Source organism: Lutra lutra, chromosome 13 (genome assembly GCF_902655055.1).
Source record: "Lutra lutra chromosome 13, mLutLut1.2, whole genome shotgun sequence".
NCBI classification, from domain to species: Eukaryota; Metazoa; Chordata; class Mammalia; order Carnivora; family Mustelidae; genus Lutra; species Lutra lutra.
Genome location: NC_062290.1, coordinates 23,250,426 through 23,266,806, shown reverse-complemented (window position 1 = coordinate 23,266,806; position 16,381 = coordinate 23,250,426). Strand labels below are relative to the sequence as shown.

The 16,381-nt window shown below is 37.6% G+C and overlaps 1 long non-coding RNA gene across 1 annotated transcript in view; it reads left to right on the top strand.

Annotated features, from left to right (window-relative positions):
• The window catches only part of LOC125083060 (uncharacterized), a 43,158-nt gene extending 28,876 nt beyond the window's left edge, over positions 1-14,282 (top strand). The window contains exon 4 of the long non-coding RNA XR_007122162.1: positions 13,364-14,282. This is a non-coding gene — a long non-coding RNA (uncharacterized LOC125083060). The remainder of the gene's footprint in view (positions 1-13,363) is intronic.
• The last annotated feature ends 2,099 nt before the right edge of the window (positions 14,283-16,381 follow it).

Sequence of the window (16,381 nt, the reverse complement as noted above, 5' to 3'; positions counted from 1 at the left end):
GAAACTCAGCTCGGGACAAGAGGTCTGTAACATACAATGGTTAGAAATATTAAATTGGCAGCAGAACTATCCACAGAGATCTGGCAGGCCAGAAAGGACTGGCATGATATATTCAGAGCACTAAACAAGAAAAATATGCAGCCAAGAATACTATATCCAGCTAGGATGTCACAGAAAATAGAAGGAGAGATAAAAAGCTTACAGGACAAACAAAAAATAAAAGAATTTGCAAATACCAAATCAGCCCTACAGGAAATACTGAAAGGGTCCTCTAAGCAAAGAGAGAGCCTAAAAGTAACAGACCAGAAAGGAACAGAGACAATAGACCGTAGCATTTGCCTTACAGGCAATACAACAGCACTAAATTCTTATCTTTCAACAGTTACCCTGAATGTAAATGGGCTAAATGCCCCAATCAAAAAGGCAAAAAAGGGTATAAGAATGGATAAAAAATAAGACCCATCAATATGCTGTCTGCAAGAAACTCATTTGAGACCCAAAGACACCTCCAGATTTAAAGTGAGGGGGTGGAAAACAATTTACCATGATAATGGACATCAAAAGGAAGCTGGGGTGGCAAGCCATATATCAGATAAATTAGATTTTAAGCCAAAGACTATAATAAGAGATGAGGAAGGGCACTATATCATACTTAAAAGGTCTGTCCAGCAAGAAGATCTAACAATTTTGAATATCTATGTCCCTAATATGGGAGCAGCCAATTATATAAGCCAATTAATAACAAAATCAAAGAAACACATCAACAATAATACAATAATAGTAAGGGACTTTAATACCCCCCTCACTGAAATGACAGATCATCCAAGCAAAAGATCAACAAGGAAATAAAGGCTTTAAGTGACACACTGGACTAGATGGACATCACAGATATATCAGAACATTCCATCCCAAAGCAACAGAATACACATTCTTCTCAAGTATTATATTTATTAAATATAATAAATACCTATTTAATTTTATGAGAAAATGCCAACTTGTTTTGCATAGTGGTTGTACCATTTTGAAGATTTGATTGATTGATTTACTTATTTACTTATTTATTTACTTTAGATATATAGAGAACAGGGGAGGGACAGAGAAGGAGGGAGATGGATAAGCAGACTCTGTGCTGAGTGGGGAGCCCAAGGTGGGGCTAGATTTCTTGACCCTGAGATCTTAACCTGAGCCAAAATCAGGTTGAGTTGGATGCTCAACAGACTGAGCCACCCAGGCGCCCCGTGGTTGTACCATTTTGTGTTACCAAAAGCAATGTATGAAATTTCCAGGTGCTCCTCATCCTTGATAGCATTTGATATTATTAGTGTTATTTTAACCATTCCAATAGATATGTATGATATCATTCTGGTTTTAATTTCAATTTCTCTAATGGCTAATGATGCTAAATATATTTCATATTTTCATTTATTTGTTGTCCTTATACCCCCTGTGCTATCTGTTTAGTCTTGAATCTTTTTTTTTTATTGTGTTGCTTGTTTTCTTACTGTTGAGGCTTGAGAGTTCTTAATATATTCTAGATACATGTCCTTTTTTAGGTATGTTGAACTGCAAATAGTTTATCCTTGTCTGGAGCTTGTCTTTCCATTCTTACACAATGTTTTTGATAGAACATGACGTTTTATTTTTTTATTTTTTGCACTTATGATACTGAGAGGTATTGGTCTACAGAATTCTTTTTTTGAAGTGTATTGTCCAGTTTAGGTGTCAGGATAATTCTGGACTAAAAAAAGATGATTTGCAAAGTTTTTCTGAGTCTTCTATTTTCTGAAAGATATTATTTAGAATTGGCTTTAATTCCTCTTAAATGTTTTTTTTTTAGACTTTATTTATTTATTTGACAGAGAGAGAGAGATCACAAGTAGGCAGAGAGAGGAGGAAGCAGGCTCCCCGCTGAGCAGAGAGCCCGATGCGGGCCTCGATCCCAGGACCCTGAGATCATGACCTGAGCTGAAGGCAGAGGCTTTAACCCACTGAGCCACCCAGGCGCCCTCTCTTAAATGTTTAATAGGATCACCCAGTAAGGTAATATGGGAGTGCAAATTTCCTTTTTAGATATTTAAATTCTTTAATTGTTTAATTTAAATTTAAAATTTAAATTTTTAATTGTTTAATTTAAATTCTTTAATTGTTAAGAACTTTTATCTACTTCATTTTCAGAGAGTTATGCTCCTTTATGGTTTTTGAGGAATTTGTCCAGTTCATCTAAGTTGATGAACTATGTGTGTAGAGCTGTTTGTAGTATTCCCTTATTGTTATTGTTATTTTATTTTATTTTAAAGATTTTATTTATTTTTTTGACAGACAGAGATCACAAATAGGCAGAGAGGCAGGCAGAGAGAGAGGGGAGGAGGCAGGCTCCCTGCAGAGCAGAGAGCCCGATGCGGGGCTCTATCCCAGGACCCTGGGATCATGACCTGAGCCCAAGGCAGAGGCTTTAACCCACTGAGCCACCCAGGTGCCCCAACCTTTTATTCTTTTAAAGCCATTAGTGACATCTGCTATATCATTCGTGTTACTGATAATTTGTGTTTCTCTTTTTTAAACTTGACTGTATTGCTAGAACTTATCAGCTTTATTATTTTTTAAAAAACAAGATTTTAGTTTTGTTGATTTGCCCTAATATTTTATTGTTGTTTTTAATTTTATTGATTTCTGCTGCTAATATTATTGTTTCTTTCCTTGTACTTGATTTGGATTTAATTTACTTTTTTGTGTCTAATTTCTTAAGATAGAAACTTACATTATTGATTCAAGATCCTTATTCTTTTGTAATATAAGTACTTAATGCTATTTTAAAAATATCTTCTAAGCATTGATATAGGTGAATTCTAAAAATATTTTGTGCATTGTATTTTTATTTATTATATTTGCATCTATTAAGTTCAAAGTATTTTTAAAATTTCATTTGACAGTTCTTCTTTGACTTACAGATTGTTCAAAAGTATTGTTTTACCACCAGTTTGGAGACTTTTAACAGAGACAATCTCTCTGTTATTGATTTCCAGTTCAGTTCCATTATGATCAGAAAATACACTTTTTTTTTTAAAGATTTTATTTATTTATTTGTCAGAGAGAGAGAGAGAGAGAGATCACAAGTAGGCAGAGAGGCAGACAGAGACAGAGGGAGAAGCAGGTTCCCTGCCGAGCAAGGAGCCCAATATGGGACTCGATCCCAGGACGCTGGGATCATGACCTGAGCCGAAGGCAGCCGCTTAACCAACTGAGCCACCCAGGTGTCCCAGAAAATACACTTTTTATTATTTCAGTTCTTTGAAATGTATTAATGTTTGTTTTGTGACACATAACATGATCTATTTTGGTGAATATTCCATGTGCATTTAAAAAGAATGGCCACTCTGCTATTGTTTGTTAATTTATAAGCACAATGACACCTTACAGTATAAATGTCAATTATATCTAGGTGGTTGATAATATTATTCAATTCTTCTATATCCTTGCTGATTTTCTGTTGACTAGTTCTATCCATTACAACAAGTGTTGAAGTCTGCAACTCTAATTGTGGATTTTCCATTTCTCTTTTTAGTTCTGTCCATTTTATTTTATATATTTTGGATTTATATTAGTTTTCTAGTGTAGGACTGCAGACTTAGGGCTCAGACAACACAAAAGTATTTTCTCACAGTTCTCTAGGCTAAAAGCCCAAGATCAAGGTGTTGGCAGAATTTTTCTTTTTGAGGCCTCTCTCCTGGGCTTAGGAATGGCTTATGAATGCCTCAATCTCCTCTTGTAATGGCTCTGGTCATACTAGATTAGGGTCCATCCCAATGACTTCATTTAACATTAATTATCTCTTTAAAGGCCTTGTCTCTAAATATAGTCACATTCTGAGATACTGCGGGTTAGGACTTGAACATAGGAATTTTGGGCGTTCACAAAAACATTAAAACAATGTCTGGCTACCCCAAATCCATGGACTTCTCATGTGCAAAATGTATTTAATAGCCCCAAAAGTCTTAACACATTCCAGCATTCATTCTAAATCCAAAATCTCATTTAAATATCATTTAAATCAAGAATGGGTGAAATTTCAGGTTTGATTCATCATAAGGCAAAATTCCTCCTTGGGCCCACTAGGGTGGCAGCCTTCCCTTCCATCTCTTGAGTATATACACATTGTGAGTTGCTATGTTTTCTTGGTGAATTGACCCTTTATTATTATAAAAGTCCACTAGTGCTCAGAGTTCTCTAACCCCTATGAATGATATTTACTATTTATTTACTAGGTTCTCTTATTTACTAATTCTATGGAGGTAAATTCAAGCCATACTAGACCAGTTTTTCTCAAAGAGCTGGGCTGGATTAAGATCTTTTAGAAGCCTTGAGTGTTGGAAAGATTATGGCATCCTTAATATTTATTTCACATTTATTACATAATAAAACTATGTAATAAAGTAATATTAGACATTAAAATAGAAAGTACAGGCAAGCTAAAATTAAAACTAGCTTCTTTTTAGAAATGAACACACTCATTGAAGCTAAACTTTCTCATTTGCCAGTGCCTTAAGTAAATTCTTTGTCTTCCATTAGGTAATTAACCACTGCCAATGAGTGTTCCATAGAATGTAGCCAAAACTATCCTTTGATCCACTTAATTTGGGAAATGCCAAATATAATACCTCTCTGAAAGAGGTTACTAAATGTTTTCAGAGGCCCAAAATTAATAAAAATAATTTAAAATTATTTAATTCTATGTATTATAATTAATTTGACCACAGAACTATTTTTCACATAATGCCAGACAATGTCCCATAAAATACATTTTCCTCTTAGCACACTTTCGAAAATACAACAAAAGTACTGCATCGTTTTCTGAGCAGTTATTATGTGTTGGGGACTATTCTAAAATACTTACACACTTTACATTATTTATAACATGTCAGATTTGGGGCATCAGTAGATACTCTAAGGTAAATATTATTATTATTTTTTTTTTTTGGTAGAAGAGGAAACTGAGACAGTGAGGTCACATAGTTTTCAACAGTGGAGTTAGAACTCATTTATTCTTTTGTGGAGTTAGAATTCATTTCTTTTCATAATTTCTTTTCATAATTTACCCAGCATGGAGCAGCAGCCCTTTATTTTTTTCTTTCCTAAGAACTGGTTCCTTTCTCTTCTCATCAACTTTGATTCTAACTTCAGAGCCCCAACTATTATCTCCATAAACTATTCCAGTAGACTTCTGTCCTCTGATTCATCAAGTCCTCATTCCTTAATTCCCATGTGGCTCCAACTTTAAATTTATTCTGTTTTTCAAATAAGATTGATACTAGAGAAAAACATGGGGTTGTACATCTCACCTCTGGCCTTCCACAGTGCTCTTTCAGTCTCATTAAAACCAGGTGGGCCCTGAAGGACTAAGGACAGTTGCTATTGTGTTAGATGGAAAGAGGAAGGAAAAGAAAAATAAACAGATGAAGTAGATGTCAGGAGTGAGATATGTCAGGGGGCAGTCACTGATGAGTTGGATGTACTATATCTTCAGTTCTCACTCTCCAAATTGGGGCAGAAAAGAATTTGATAGCATCAGAAAGGCACACTCTTAACCCAGATACCCTGTGTATCTCAAAATATTCAAAGGACTCCCAGGAAGTCTTTTTCAAGGAGTGATATATAACAGGGTTTGTTGACAACCTTGTAATAGGACTTTCATCATCAAAAGTATACAATTAAATAATGATTTGTAAACTACTATGTCTATAATGTGTGTGTTTATTTGTATCAATACATCAATAAAAATATTATGTGGCACCATTTCCTTGGCAAATCCTACAAATGATAAATATAATTTCTATAATCATGACATAATTAAAACCACTGAATGGTGTTCAGCTCTGCTGTAATCAAATGATCCACTAATTCATTTATCACAAAATGCATTGGGTATCTTCTAAGTTATAGCTTCTCAAAGCTTAGCCAGCTACTAAAGGTTTCAAATGCTTGAATATATAATTTGGAAGGTGTTAAGGTCATACCAGAATTTTAGCTACTTTTATGCCTCATGCTCACATCATGTAGGCTTTCTATCATGGTGACTCTTCAGATAGCTGGCAAAAGTGTGGGAAAGTTAAAGAAGTGAGTGGGGGAATACTAAAGATAAACTCAGCAAACCAACCAATAAGCCATATTAATGAGGTATGAAAAGATGGGAACTGGACATGCTCCCTAATTTAGATTACTGCAGGCTGAGGTTCCTGAGAGGTCCCCCCTCTCCCACCATGGGCCTTATAATGTACAGAATGCAGTCTTGCTTGATTCTTCTTTAACTTGTTAATAAACTTGGTTGAGCAAACTCATCTGTTTACCCTCTGACAAGCTTCCTTGGCTGTGTCTGAGTTAGGAATGCATGAGCCTAGGAGCCTCTAGTCTTGCTTTGGGGGTAGTAGAAGATCAATGCCATAAGAGTAAATGAAATACCCACAAACCTTGGCCAGCAGATTGATAATCACTTTTAACTGGTAATTATTTTGAAAGGAAGTAGGTTTTATATTTGAGGGCATCTCTAAAACAGGGCAACATGGGTAGGTGAACACGTATACAAGATTATCAGGGTGCTGGTTTGTGTAAATGCAAGGCTAGGGGAAGAGGGCACAGTTGGATTTTCATGGTACTGAAATAAAAATACATCTTTAAACAAAATCAATGATTTTAGTTTAATTTAATTTATTTGATAGGGAGAGAACAGGGTTGGGGAGAGGGGCAGAGGGTAAGGGAGAGAAAGAATCTCAAGCAGACTCCCGCTGAATGGGGAGCCCATCCCAAATCAAGATTTGCATGCTAAACTGACTGAGCTACCCAGGTATCCCCAAAATCAATGATTTTAGAGATGTATAGCTGGACTAAGATATTTTTTAACAGCTTATTAATTATAATTAGCATAAAATAAACTATAAATATTTAGAGGATATACTATAAGTTTTGGCCTGTTTGCTCCTGTGAAGCCATCACCACAATCATGATAGTGAACTCTGCAAAGTTTCCTCATGCCCTTTTGTAATCTTTTGTGTGATCCCACCCCTTCTTGTCCCACTCACCCCCATTCCCATGTAGTCACTGATCTGCTTTCTTCCACTCTAGATGAGTTTGCATTTTCTAGATTTTGTATCAATTGAACCTTACATGTAATTTTTTGGTCTTGCTTCTAATTATTTAATTATTATTTTGAGACTCATCCATGTTGTAGTTCAACAGTTCATTTTTTCTTATTGACAAGTTGTGTTCCACTGAATGGATATAACAGTTTATTTTTCCATTCACCTATTAATGGACAGTTGTGTTTATATTGGTTTTTCCATTGCTGTGTAACAAACAGCCCCCAAACTTAGAAACTTAAGAGAGTAAAACATTTATCATCTCAGTTTTTGTGGGTTAGGAATATGAGTACAGCTTGAGTATTGAATATGAGTATGTACCTCTGACTCAGGGTCTCTCAATAGGGTACAATCAAGGTGTCAGCCAGGGCTAGAGTAATCTCAAGACTCAACCCAAGGGGGGACCTGGGGGGCTCAGTGGGTTAAGTGGCTGCCTTCGGGTCACGGTCCTGGAATCGAGCCCCATATTGGGCTCCCTACTCAGCGGGGAATCTGCTTCTCCTTCTGCTCATCTCCCAAACTCATGCTCACTCTCTCTGTTTCAAAAACAGATAAATAAAATCTTAAAAAAACCCCAAAAACTCAATTGGAAGAAGATCTACTTCCAATCTCATGCACATGGCAGGCCATGCTGGCAGGCCTCAGTTTCCCTGGAGAGATAGACCAAGCTAGGCTGTGGTGGCTGCCAAATTCTAAAAACTCAGTGGCTCAACATAATAAAGTTCATTTTTGGCTCCCACCACAGTCAGATGCAGGTCTGACAGCATTTATGTATCTACTATAGCTATACTATCTGGAACACATGGCCTCCCTAATCACAGTGGGAGAGAAGAAAGGGCTGCATGGTCATGCATGATGTTTTCTCAGGGCCAAGCCTACAAGTGCCTCACACTGCCTCCATTGTGATGTCCACACAACATCCCATTGTCAGAACCCAGTCCCATTACCCCAACGTCACTGTGAGGGGAACTAGGCAAATACATATTGTTGAATACTACACAGCACAAGCCTTTACTCCAGGATAAGCTTCTAAACCTCATTATGGCCACAACTTTGCCTTCCTTTTTCATGGTTGAATCTGCAGTTCATATTCAGTTAGAGGCACATAACAGGTACTCAACATATATTTGTGTTATACTTTCATTTATATCATTTCAAAACTTGTATGAGGTAATTCTTTTTTTTTTAATTTTATTTTTTATAAACATATAATCTATTTTTATCCCCAGGGGTACAGGTCTGTGAATCACCAGGTTTACACACTTCACAGCACTCATCATAGCACACACCTTCCCCAATGTCCATAACCCCACCCCCCCAACCACCCTCCCCCCATCAACCCTCAGTTTGTTTTGTGAGATTAAGAGTCACTTATGGTTTGTCTCCCTCCCAATCCCATTTTGTTTCATTTACTCTTCTCCTACCCCCTTAACCCCCCCATGTTGCATCTCCTCTCCCTCATATCAGGGAGATCATATGATAGTTGTCTTTCTCCGATTGACTTATTTCGCTAAGCATGATACCCTCTAGTTCCATCCACGTCGTCGCAAATGGCAAGATTTCATTTCTTTTGATGGCTGCATAGTATTCCATTGTGTATATATACCACCTCTTCTTTATCCATTCGTCTGTTGATGGACATCTAGGTTCTTTCCATAGTTGGGCTATTGTAGACATTGCTGCTATAAACATTCGGGTGCACGTGCCCCTTCGGATCACTACGTTTGTATCTTTAGGGTAAATACCCAGCAGTGCAATTGCTGGGTCATAGGGTAGTTCTATTTTCAACATTTTGAGGAACCTCCATGCTGTTTACCAGAGTGGTTGCACCAGCTTGCATTCCCACCAACAGTGTAGGAGGGTTCCCCTTTCTCCGCATTGTATGAGGTAATTCTTATTATTCTCATTGCACATGAGTAACCTGAGAAGTTACATAACAGACCTAAACTCACACATTAGTTAGTCACTGAAGTAAGCCCTGATTTTGTACTTGAGTTCCATGTGATATTACTGGTTTTTCTTAGATGCTTTGGGGCTCTTGATCAGCCCTGTATTACATGGGTTCTAACATGATTTTACCTAGCCAGGGGGCACTGATGGCAACAAAACCCATTCTACGTACCACAAACTCTGCTCATTTGCTGGGAATGCCCAAGCCTTCCATTTAGCCTTTGTGGCAGAAGACACATTGAGCCTGGAATCTGTCCCCACTTACCATGGTCTTTTGTTCTCCTAGTTGCTGAGGTGCTGAGGTGATGCCCAGCTTCAGTCTTAGCTCTCCTGCCTCTGTATCACCCCAGTTAGAAATGTGTGCTCCCACATGAAATTTCTTGAAGATACATCCTCCAGCTCCTGGGCAAGCAGCCTCCCTAGAGGCTAAGCCACTGGGCTTTCCAAAGTCACAAACTTTCTTGTCCTAGAAGATTAAACTACTCCATCATTCTTTGGGCTGTCACCAGTTTTCATTCCTTTTGTTTCCATACCAGTGCCCCCTTCCATGAAGAGGTGAGTGTCAGGCCTCATTCATTATTCCCCCAAAGGCACCCAGTATGAAACACCTCCTTTAAGTTCCATTCCTTCAGATAATGATCCCAAAAGTCACACCTTCCTCCATCCCACTGTTAACACACACACACACACACACACACACACACACACACCCCTTCATTTGTCCTTGGAGCTAAGTCATATGTTTCACTTTTAAGTTCATGCTACAGTAATATTTTTATGCTGATCCCACCTGTATCAAGATGGACAGATTTCTGAAGATCTGGAACGGCACTGCCGACAACCATCCTCAGACTCTCCTGTGCTCTCTCCCCTCCTTTTTCTCCTTTTCTCACTTCCTTCACCCACCGTGACTTCTTTCTTCTGATCCAGTAATATTTTATTACCAGGCTCCATTAATGATGGTCATGCTTATTTAGCATTTATAAAACTTTCTATTTGATATCGCTTTGCAGTTATCATTCTCTTAATTCTCAAAAACTGGGTCAGTGAATTTTCCATGTTATCATGTAACGTGCAAAGAGGAATGGTGGTTTAATCTAGGTTCACCCAGAAGGTCAGGCACATCTATAAGATGGGAAATTCTGACAGCCTACCTTTTGCTTACTGGAGGCTGACCGAATATATTGCAGAAATTGCCTCCCTCTCTTCACTGGGCTATTTGTAATCACTCAACAAGATGGTATCATTGTAATAGCAGCAATAGCACACAGGAACACAGCACTGAGATAATTACAAGCAAACGGAAACCTGAAGGATGGGTGGTAAATGCAGTAAGATTTCATCACCAGGAACTAACTTCCTCAGAATCCTCTGAGAAAAGGGTTAATGTGAACGCCTTCCCAGTCAAGGACAAGTTAGGATGGCAGCCAAAGAAATAAATATCTACCTGTAGTCCCTCACTGCCCAAGTGAGCACTACTTTATCAAAAGTTGGATGTGTGGTTCATGTTTCATTACCTGGGTCAGGAAGAGCATAAATTTGGACGCCATATATTACAATTTTCTCCTGTCTTGAACTGTTAACAGCATACCTCTGGCTTGAGTTGCAGCCTTGAAAATCTACGAGCTCTTTTCTACTTCGTTGAAGCATTGGAAGTGTGCTGACCCCAGAGCTGGAGCAAATGCAATTATGGAAATAGCCATGCTTTGTTATACCATTCTGCAGAGACCCTCCTAAGTTTATATTGAAGGAAGAATTTTGCATACACTACCCTGCTCACCATAATTCAATCTATGTTCTGAGACTCTTCCTTAGAGTTGATGAATTGCCCTATAATTGAAATCGCCTTGGGTTTTCACTTTGTTCACTATAAATTGTATAATTCAGGCATTTTAAATTTGCTGACAGATTCACCATCAAACAAAATGGCCCACTCTTTAAAGCTAAGGCTGCATTATAGGACCAGGAATTCTAAAGCATTTGTGTGTTTAGGATGTCAGCCAATCTGAGAAGTAACCATTTTTTACTTAATACATTTATCCTAATGTAGTGCCTTCTATCTTTTCCCAAAAGCTATAGCTACGGGCTGAATAGTTTCTCCCCCAAGTTCATATGTTGAAGCCCTAATCATACCCCTCCAAACCCCATGTCTCAGAATGTGACTGTGTTTGGAGATAGGGCCTCTGAAGAGGTGATTAAGTTAAAATAAGGCTGTTATTAAGGACCCTGATCCAATCTGACTGGTGGTCTTATAAGAAGAGGAAATTTGGATACACAAGGTGACACCAAGAATATTCTCGCGTAGAGAAAAAATCCGATGAGGATATAACAAGTAAACAGCCATCTGCTAGCCAAATAGAGAGGCCTCAGAAGAAGGCCTCTGGACATCTTGGATTTTTGCCTTCAAAAATTGAGAAAATAAATTTTTCTTACTTAAGCCACCTGGCTGCATTTTTATTATGGTAGCTTTAGCAAACTAACATACTACCCAAAGACCAAAGTCAAATTAAAACTCAGCTAGATTAAATATCCAAAATTTGGGGTGCCTGGATGGCTCAGTCAGTTGTTAAGCATCTACCTTCAGCTCAGGTCATGATCTCAGGGTCCTGGGATGGAGCTCCATGTCAGACTCCCTGCTCAGTGGGGAGTCTGCTTATTCCTCTCCCTCTGCCCCTCCTCCTCCTTGTGTGCTTTCTCTCTCCCTCCCTCTCCCACTCTATCTCAAATAAATAAATAAAATCTTAAAATATATCTAAAATTTTGTTACAGCAATGATCTGTGCATCTAGATGTAGTTTAAGCTAGACTTTGCCTGCTGAGTGGGATGCAATCCCATCCACTACACATCAAGAAATCATTTAAAATTGACTTTTCCCATCAGGAATTAGTTATTCCATGAACTGATATTATTATGTATACTTTTTATTCACTCGTTCAGCAAACTTTTAAGTCAGAACTTACTGTGAACCTTGCATGATGCTAGGCACTAAAAAGGATTCAAATATACAATAAAATGTATGACACATTTAAATGATTGTAATGAAAAGAAATATAAAAGGACTCTGAAAGTAACAGAAAGCAAGTGAAGCAGAAGTTAGGAATGGTGACAAAGAATTTCTGGCAAGGTCACTTTGGGATGTGATATTTACAATAGCAGAAGTAAGTTGGAAAGATAATACACATTAGTAGACCAAACAGCAAAAAGATCATTTTGGTAGGAATGTAAGATTCACAGACTATGAGTTACCAAAGATAATACTGGAAGGGTGTTTCACTGGGAATAGATTACAGAAGGTCTTGAGTTCTAGATTTAGATGTGTAAATTAACTCACTAGATTATACCCATACTCTTAACAAATTGGGAGCTAATAAGATTTATGATCATGAAACAGTAAGATAGCTAAGAGTTCTGTCTTCAAAGTAGACAGACCTGTTTCTATTCTTAGACCCTCTAACCATAACCTGGCATTAAAGCTATGGTTAGTATTAGTTAACCTCTTTAGGTCTCAATTTCCTCTTTTGTAAGAAATGTAGATAATAATACTAGCCTACCTCATGGAGTAATTGTTAGAAATTTATATATTTAGCTTTTACTTCATTGTTGGCCAGGAGTAAGTGCTCAATTCAATTTTTATGATGATGAGAAGGGTGATTTAAATGCTTCTTTCAGGAAGACTAATCTTGAAGTGACATTATTAAGGAATAAGAGGCCTTTTTGCTTAGAAAAATCTCTAACTCATTTTAGATATTTTTCTCCTAATTTTTGTTTTTCTTAAGATTAAATTTTTCCTTTGAAAATAAAAAAAGAGAGATAAGAAACTTAATGACTTTGTTCACCGAATACACTAGAATAGTGTAAAAATGAAAAATACTGTCTATACAATGCTAAACATTCAAATGAAAACTTTTTTTTTTGGCGGCGGGAGGTCAGGAATAGGTTATGTATAAACTCTCAGCACCAAACAAGGAGATATTTAAAATATAGGCAATCTAAATCCCATTTTCAAAATTTTGTTTTTATTTTCTTTAAGTTTTTTAAAATTAAATTAAATTAGTTTTAATTCGGGATGTTGTTTCTTGGGTGCACAGCCAGGGTGTTGAGCGAAGAGACTGTGTCATAGGCAGAAAGAAGATTAACATTTATGTAATTTAAAAAAAGCCATTGTTCCCTGAGTCAAACAAAATTCGAGGTTGGAGTCCATGTCACCCTTCAATGGAACATTAGACCACTTCTTGAGCTTGACTCCATTATTCTCTCTCTCTCTCTTTTGCCTCTTTATTTGGCAGATTCTGGTGATGGGGTCATGCATCTCCCTTATCACAAGTCCAGTGGCCAAGTGGAGCCTGAGAGGTCACCATGCCCAAGCTTTCAGTGCCTTCTCTCCTGGGAGAAATTCTGGAATGAGCACATCCTCTCATGACTGAAGCTGTTACTTATTAAAGCAGAGATGAATTGATGGATTCAACAGCAGTGGACCAAAGTTGAGCTCTGCCCCAGGATGCTGAAGACCCTGTCAGATGTGTGCAGCCAGGAGACAGCTGTAAGGCAACCCTTGACCTGAGAGCACTGCCATGGTAATTAGTGTTGCAAATGAGTCACACTCACCATGGCATATGCTCAAATCTAAAATAGCTCCCTCCTCCATCACTACCCTTGTGTTATGATGATTATGACTGCTGTCAGAGTGCTAAATGCTTTCTTAAAGGGTTAACAAAGCAAAAACAAAGGAGCTAGCAACTGTCTCCCCAACCCCCCACTTCCCCACCCCAGATGATTTCCCAAACCCATTTAAAATAGAGATGGATTCAAGTGAGTCTTCTATACCACAGCCTGATCTTTGGCTGTATAAGATTACTTTTCAACAATATAAGATGCATAAGTGCCTTTTCATCGTATGAAGAAAGCATGCCCACTGGCAAATGAATCATATTATAAAAATTGATTGTATCCCAAAAGGGAAAAATGTTATTGAAGATCCAATGGCCTGGGATGATACACCATTGATCATTGTAAGAAATACTTCCAGAAACTGTTTTTAATCTTTCCGCCAGAGCATTAGCAATTATTCTTTAGCCCATGGTGAGTAATGACTTGAGTTTCCCAGCTTCTCAATCGATAAAACATTTACCCTACCGCTACAAATGTGCTCTTCGCTTAGACAAGCAGAATTTTTCTTCCAATTACTCTTTTTTTAGTGTGACCTCATAAAATATTTTAAAACATATTTCAAGGCGTTCTTTTTTTTATTATTTTAAGAGAAAGGAACAATACTCTACCATGTGCTTATTTTTTTTTCCTTTCTTTTGAGAAATAAGTCATGAAGATTTCACAGTTATTTGGATAGCTAAGACTGCTTTTTTATCAACTCTTTCAAACTTAAGACATGGCTTGAGTCCAGCCAACTGCTACATTTTGGGGTTGGCCAATAATAAAACACTCCTGCGCCCACTTGGATGGAACAAAAGTGATTGTCTGAAACCCTTGAAAACCAACAACAGCAAAACGGCCCTCCCAAGGAGGCTGAGCTCCTCCTTCACTTTCTCTGCATGGCTCATAAAACCACAGCACTGGCTAATGGAGAGCAGCCATAAAACACACTATTATCAGGATAACAAATAGCTGAGCAGAAAATTAGAGATAAAGACAAATGTCCAGAAATGCCCTTTGATGATTGAAGAGTTAAGGATCCAGCAAGTTTTCCTTTCCAAAGAATTCAATGCCGTATTTCCATTTGAAATTACAACCTCAACTCAAGCAAAAGTGCCCCCTACTATTTCTTATCACAGTTGCTTTCTGTATAAACGAAGTCTACTTGGGCATATTCTATTAAACTAAGGCTCTCACACAAAGGAATTTGCAACTCCTAAAAGAAGACTGATTCTTGCCCCATTTTTGCATGAAGGCTAGGTTTGTAATCACAGACATTTTTTTCATTAGGTTTAGAACATCAAATCCAGCACCAACAAGGTACATTCTTAGTTCTTCCTCTGACTAAAGGTGGCTTTGAGCACTGCGTGCCTGAACTGAGTAAACAAGGTAGAAAACAGTAGATTTTCATGTTTTCATAGGGTTAAGATACTTCTGTTAAGTGGGTGAGAATTCAGAGCCTCACTGGCTTAATGAGCCCAGTTTTGAAAGACCCTAGATGCCTTTGACTCTGAAGTGGAAAAGGAATTACTGGAATATACACCTTTTTGGTATTAACCTGTGGAATATGAGGCTTTTAAGCTGCTACTGTTCTCATCAGATTTTGCTCAGAATGAAGAAGTTCTATTTTATAAATCAGGCGCTGCTGGATGGAGTAAACAATTATAATGTGCATTCCCTAATCACCATCATCGGGTCTGGCAAATTGATCAAATCAAGCTAATGATGACAACTTCTGGGTTAAAGAGTCAGGAATAATTGTTCTGAAAAATACCCAGAATAAATGTATATTTCATAAGTTTCCCAACATGCAGTTGATCAAACCTGGTATCACTGGGTTTGATTATTTTATAGTGACTCTTGGTTTATTTTATTCATTGATTTAATCTGCAAACATAATGTCTATAAGGTGCTAGGTATTTTACTATCTCTGCCCACTTGGAACTCATTGCCTAGTAGGAAAGAGAACTTATAAAACATGCTCTTGATGACATATAACATGATAATCCTATAACTGATGCACTAGAAAATAGAACAGACAATACTGTCTGGAGAGACCCCATGGAGAATATGGTGTATACTTGGGTGTTGAAGGACAAGTAGGATTTTGCTCAATGTATGGAAATGGAGCCAATAGCTAAGGGTCAATAAATACAGAAGCACACTCTTTTTGAGAGATGAAAGAGCTGCCTGTTATTAGTCCATTGTCCTCCCTTAGTAGCATGCTGAATGTAGCCTAGACTGCTGAGTGTCAAGCAAGGCCATTGGCCTGGGCCTTATATTCAAAATGTCAAATTTCAGTTTTTCACTTAACAGCTAAATAATGTTACATTTAACAATAGGATTAAAGCATTTTCATAACACTGATAGATTTTTTTTTTTATTGTACTTGGAACCACAGAAATAGAAGTGATCTTATGCTTTCTTTGATCCATGTTTTCAGGAGATGTCTTTCCAAACTGCGTGGTTTTATCTATCCCCTAACTGACCGAACATTCCCCTTCCCCACCCAAAGGTGTTTCTTCACTCTTCATTGTTTGTACCTAAAGAAAGTGTTAAAGAAAAGGCCAGGGCAAGAAGAAAGTGCATTGACAGCTAATAGGGATTTTTTTTTTTTTTTAACTTGGAAAGTGCTCTTCAATTCTAACCCTTTAACA